Raw genomic sequence first — 7,185 nt, 5'->3', positions numbered from 1 at the left:
ATATAAGAACTGATTTTTAATTTTATACATTAATTTACAATATTGTGATCAAAATTCGTTTTTTATAATAAATAAATAATTTTGTAGTAGCACGCTTTCTTTGAAATTAAATTGCATTATGGTGTAATGTGTAAGGTGTATGTTGGAAAGGTGTAACGTGTATGGTGTAATGGCACAGGGTGTATGGTGTAATGGAACAGGATGTATGGTGAATGGTGTATGGTGAATGGTGTAATGGTGTATTGTGTTAGTGGGAAGTTTACATCATTCAAGGACTGTATATATTATAAGTATATTACCGAATTTCTAGCAAGAAACCTAATTCTAGACACATCACGATTTACTCTCATAGTGATTTGTGAATATGCGTTTGTAAAGATATGTATTAAAACAGATTAAATCACCTTATATTTATAAAAAAAAAATGAACACATTGAATGTAATAATTTTGTTTAAATACGTGAAATAGCCGAAAATATACAAAATTTAAACGGGAAATCAGTTTTTATGACAACAATATCAACAATAACATACACAATAAGAAAAACTGAAAAACTAAAGAAAAGGGGCAAAAAGAAAAACATGGATTTCAACTACAATCTCAACTGCGAACTTAGACCCTACACCTCGTTTATCTAAACATCCTGACTACCAACATATACTTTACGATTATCTATTATTCATATTTAAAGATGCAAGCCCAGTTGATCCATTGTACAAGTGTGTATTATATTTTAAGATTAATTTATGTTCACTGATGTGTATAAAATAAACATCTACATTGCACCGCATTGGTAGTCGGGAGGTTTCGTTGATATGTTTGATATCAGATATACATAACAGGCTTCGAGGAAAGGTTTGATTCCAAGTGAAGGCAAATAAAAATTACTTAAGTTGAAGTTCAGTTTTTAAAGCAACACCATTAGTGAACAGAAATCATTATATAAACCAGTTCAAACTTAATGAAATTAAGGTCAGAAAGGAAAATTAAATATATTTTGATGAGTCCATTTAAGCAAAAGGTTTAAGAAGCGTTGATTCTAAAAAAGTATCTGCGGTAAATGAATAGGCTGACGCCACGACAATGGTTTAAAAAGAATAAAAAATGCTTGACAAATCAATAGCAATAAACTACTACAAACAGTTTAGCTGGATGAGACAAACATCTCAAAAGTCAATCACATGACATGACAATGTCAATGAATGAAAGGTATATGGTAAGTTTGCTAGTTACAGTTTCCAAATTTAACTGTATATGAACTTGAAATCGAAGCTCCATAACTACATGACCAATCACCACCATCCCTTGAGTAATTAAAGTCATTTCAGTACATGTTCCTGATTGAGTTGAAGTACCATATCCGGCGATTCCTGTACCACATGCTCCACCGGGAATACAACCAGCTCTAGTATTACCATCGAAGTAGAAAAGGACCGTAGTGGAGAAGTCGTATGTTTCGCACCTCAATGTCACTGAAGTTCCAGCTTCAATGCACGACGGTGTTACTGTCATAATCTGTGAAGCTTAAATCAAAACATAAAATGAACGATTGATTTTTCGATTTAATTGATAAGAAGAAAAACATGATTGACATATTTCATCAGTGTTTACAAATAAATAAAGGAAACGAACATTTTATGAAATTAGACAAGTATATCAATTGAAAGTCTTGGAATAATAGCATCGAAAATTTAGTAAGAAGTTCCTATTAGTTAACATGGCGGTTTTCCACGTCATTCTGAATAAACGTGCCCAATTCATATCTTTTGTGTTTATTGAGTTTTTGGATTTGTGTCTCATTGAGGTATATCTTACTACTCTTTTCATTATTTAAAGTTTAAATAATGAAAAGAGTAGTAAGATATACCTCAATGAGACATATGTGTACACGCTTTTCGTCACTTTACACGCCATTACACGCTTTTTCGCTGTTTTGATTTTTTTGATCGTTAGTGAGATCGCGATTCAAGGGTGTTTTCATTAATAGACGATAAATACCGAGATTTTCGAAGTATTGTTGAGTCGCCATTGTTTATTTACGATATGGACGAACAACAAAAGCCCTTCACTTCAGGTAAGTTTGTAAGTAGGTTTTAAGATTTTGTGACTTCTTTCTCTCAAATTCACTTTGGGGAAATGTCCAGCAGAAAGAAGTAACTTTCTGGACCTGTACTGTCGTCTAAAGAGCAGAGTGCTAAGCGAAAACGATACGTGTGTACGTACCAAAAAAGTTGGGAGTTTATGTTAAAATGAATCAAAAGAAAGTGATCGAGGACCGAACAATGCATTATGCACCCTATGTTACTCTCATATTTATATTGGATCATCTGCAAACATTATCAATCATTTGCAATCATAACAACATGTGTGAGAGGATGTAACTTTTTGATAAAGCATTCAATGGTATTCAAATTATAAAATACTTTTCTTTTTCAGTTTCAAATCTAGCCAACAGATTTTCACAGGCCATATGGGTAGGGAATATCACAGAACTGTTGGATCAGTTCTCAGAGTACGAGCTGTCTTCTGATGAGTACCCAGTTTTGACCAGACAATAGCTACATAAATAATTTGTGGGGAGCAATGGCAGACGTAGATGACATTTTTAATGGCAAAAAAAAAAAACGTCATGACATTCTTTCAAAGCTTGCTATTTAAACGTTAAAGCTATTTTAGTTTTGCCAAATAACAATTCTGACTGTGAGAGAGCATTTTCAATTATAAAGAAAATTTACACTGAATTCAGATCAGAACTCAATGATATATTGTGTGCCTTGTTATCATGTAAATGTAACCAAACTATTTTGAATATTTGCCTAGTAGTGTTGTTTTGAAAGCAGCAAAAATTGGCCACTGTTGAATGCAATAAAAGTTTACAGTAGAATATTGTTTTTTTTTTATATTAACAAATTTGTATAATGTTCATTTTAAAAAGTCCGCATCTACATCAAGCGTTTTCACACGCTTTTTGACATGTCATGTCATGTCATGACATGATTTTTCATTGTCAGAGGTTAGCAAGTATGATTTAAACTAAAACTAACTGTTATTGGTACTTTAGATTAAGATTAACTGCTACAATTTAAACATGCTTTATAATAATACTAGAAGAAATGCTGGAAAATGCAACTACAGACAAAAACATAAAACGAGAGATTGGTTATAAATTGGGAACCTGAATACAAAAAAAGTGGTTCAAATTAATTCCAAAAGCAACACTTATTTTGTCTCAGAACATTTTGTGTTTAGTTCGACAATTTTCTGAAAACTTGAGTTGATAATTTTATTTTTTCAATTTGAGACAACTAATCCAAAAACAAAAGCCCTATTGGTCTACAGTGCTGCAAAGTGATTATAATGATCAAAGTTTGTCAGGACTCTCGACAGAACATATATTGTTGTTCGTATATTATGACTTTGTAAAACGACATATCTTACACTGTCATGACAAAGTTTAAGATGTAAATAGTATTAACATAAGGTTTCCCGTTTGATTTGAAAATAATAAAAAAGAAAACAATATTTTGAACATGCAAACAGGGTAAAACAGTTCAGTTTAAATGATTTGTTTAAAATACTTAAAATATGGAAATTAAATTTAACATGCCGGTATACGAGTGCATTAAAAGAAGAATGGGGATATAATCTATTGTATTTCAAGCTCTACATTATGAGGTTATAAATCATCCTTTGTCACTAGAAGATTGGTTCACCTTGCAAAAAGTGCTTAATATATATATATATATGATACAGGCATTTTGTTTATTTTGGCATTTTGAAAATGACTGAATTTTCAGGCAATCTACAAAATGCTTATCCTTGACAGGCATTATATAAAATGACTAAACATACCTAGTAATTTTGTAAAATAAGTGGAATTTTGAAACAAAATTCAACAAATTGCCTCTTGAGTTTCAGGTCATTTGTATAAAATGAGTATCATTGAGATATGACCGAACACACGATATCTTGCAAAGAAAATACTGAATGTTACAGAAAAATTAAGTTTATTCTTCAAATACCAACTGGGAAAGTGTGTATGTATGTCAAAGGTTTTTTTGAGTGAAACTTTGTACTTGCTTTGTATTTCAGAAAGTAATTTGATGACTTTCTTGTCATGCGATTAAAGGACAAATTTTCTTACAACAAATCAAAATTTACTAACATTTTTTTGGGAAATCTAGATTCAAAACAAAAGGAGTGAAATATGAAGCAGAGAAAAATAAGGCTGTTGTTTGATTGACTGATTATTGTTTGTTTGCGTTAAGTGGCAAATATTTTATGCTTATTTAGAGCGAGAACAAATTGATAATAAATCAAATAGGTAAGTTCTGCAATTGATTGATCGGTTAAAGGACAACAATTTCGACTGCCCTTGAAAAGATGGTTATAATGTTGGATAGGAACAGATGTTACCTTCAAGGTCGTATTTGGTTGTGAAGTAAAGACCGATATGAGTATCCTCATCGTCACTGCATCAAGGACATTCTTTGGTCTTTACAATATGATGGATTAAGGTGTCACTGACAGTAGCATATTGATGCTATTATAAAACAATGAACCAAGAAGAGACAAATCAAGGTGCGTCCAATGGCTAAGCGCCTCCAGGACCTGCTATACATGCATCACCTACTATAAGCGAATATCTGATTCAACCTGGTTGATGCTCTGATCACACAAAAGATGGAAGTTAACCTGAAAACGCTTATAATACTTCACATCATTTGGAAACACATGGTAAAAAGATATGCTGTTTGCGCAACCCCCTGTTTCTCAAACGTTTAAATATTGACAGAGCTGGAAGTGTCATAGTCCAGGTTTCACCAAATGAGACAAGATTTAACGCCAATCGATGTACTAGTATTTACCAAAAATCTGGACAAATGTGCAACATAACCTGCCATCCAAAAATTTTATGAAATAACAAATGATTCTCGAGTTCAGTACGTGTGGGAATTTTAAATAATTCAATTGAATGTATTTTTGATAAATAAATCTTTTTTTTTTTTAAATGCAAGCGTCAAAATTCAGTAATTATCATAAATAAAACGTCTTAATTGTTCTATACTTTCAATGGCTCAGTTTTTGTGAACATTTCATTCTATAAAGTTATTCAGGCATTTTGTAAAATGCCATTCAATTTTTCTAGGCATTATGTAAAATGTTTAAAAACAAAGACAATATATAAATTGCCTAAATCTTACAGGCATTTTAGCAAATGCCTAAATTTTGAAATGCCTGTAACATATACATATATTGTAATGAATGAGGATATAACTGTGAATTCAGATATTCGTAATGTTAATTTTAATCATGCTAGTATTTATGATGAGAATATTTTATATATGTTTGATACTGAAAAATTAATATTTCTTTTTACAAATGAAAATATGGTATGTTATGCTGCCAAAATCTCCAATGAAATTTTATTAAATCGAAAATGTATTCTATACTCGTGATAGTTGACTTGTTTTTGTATTATATTTAGTAAATTGTTTTATAGTCTCTCATAACTCTTTATAGAGTGGCTCTTGTAGTTAACTTGTGTTTTACTATGCTGAATATTTTAAATGTAAAAAGTGTTGAGACTTTAATAAAGTATTTGTCTTGTCTTGTCTTGTCTTGTCTATTACTTTCCATTATCAATTATTCAATATTGTTTATTCATTAAATTGTAATTATTATATGTTTTTAAGTTTGTTTTGAAACTTTATGAATTGTTGGTTTGAGCGCGTGCCAAAATTTACATAATAATAATGTCATGTAAATTCGGATTTGAAGCACTTCTAGAAAAAAGGTTTGTTCACTGTGCAATTCAAATATTGTATCTGTAATTAACGCACAGAAAGTGCTTTATAATATTGATTATTTCTAGTATTTAAAACGATAATAACGAAAATATTAGGAGTATATACTACTTCTCTGCTAATCATCATTTTATACAAATAAAAACATTTAAACTCAAATGTATTTATAAACATTGAGAATTTTAACAGACCTAAAATACATCTAAGTGAGTAATTATTTCCATTATTTAATACTTTTTTTTAATCTTTAACATGTTACAGAAAAACCCAGCTAGGTATCTCTGTTCTAATGGAACGTATTTCTCTTGTATATTCAAACATAAAGTCACAGGACAAAAAGTCACGGGCAAACATTTTCATGAAAAAATGTTGCACAGTTTGAGATTATTTTTCTTTGCTTAAAAAAACACTTATTATTTTCTGGAACTTTTATATATAAAGCAACATTGTAAACAGAGTTATTCTATAAAAAACAATAATGATCAAATAATTGTTAAGAAAACATTTTGTTAAAGTCGCTTGGTACTTAAATGCCCTGCAGGCACACTTTGTTGAATCAACGTTGAATCTTTGTTTATTTTAGGTTATACATATATTAGGCGTAAATATAAAATTTCAATCCTGGTACCTGTGATGAGTTTATTTACAACCACTGGGTCGATGCCACTGCTGGTGGAGATTTATTTCCCCGAGGGTATCACCAGCCCAGGAGTCAGCACTTCTGTGTTGACTTGAGTTATCATTGATATGTTTATAATTACCTTAGGAATAGATTACCTTAGCTGTATTTGGCAAAACATTTAGGAATTTTTGGTCCTCAATGCTCTTCAACTTCGTACTTTATTTGGCCTTTTTAATATTTTTTTATTCGAGCGTCACTGATGGGTCTTTTGTACACGAAACGCGCGTCTAGCGTAAATATAAAATTTCAATCCTGGTACCTGTGATGAGTTTATTGATCAACAAATATTCAACATTGATTCAACGTTGACAATTCAACGTTGAAATTAGAACATTGTTTCAACGTTGAAATAACATTGTGTCAACGTTGAAATAACATTGTGTTGAAACATCAACATTGAATCAACGTTGGCTAAACAATATATAAAACCCAGTAGTTGTGGATACCAGAATTGTCAAAAAAGAAGTATTGGGCACATCACAATTATTTTTAAATTGACAACGATAATCACATAAAATAGAATATTCAGTAGATTTATCACTAATTAATTGTCGTGGTGATTATAGAATTATATATAAAACAATCGCATTGTATATCAGCATAAATCATGAACTTTGCACCCTAAATAATAGAAAATCCCAAATTTCACCCCACCCCAAAATATAATAAATTAATAGAAGCAGCTTGCATACAGA

Source organism: Mytilus californianus, unplaced genomic scaffold (assembly GCF_021869535.1).
Source record: "Mytilus californianus isolate M0D057914Y unplaced genomic scaffold, xbMytCali1.0.p SCAF_5, whole genome shotgun sequence".
Classification (NCBI taxonomy): Eukaryota; Metazoa; Mollusca; class Bivalvia; order Mytilida; family Mytilidae; genus Mytilus; species Mytilus californianus.
Note: the sequence above shows the minus strand (reverse complement) of the source record.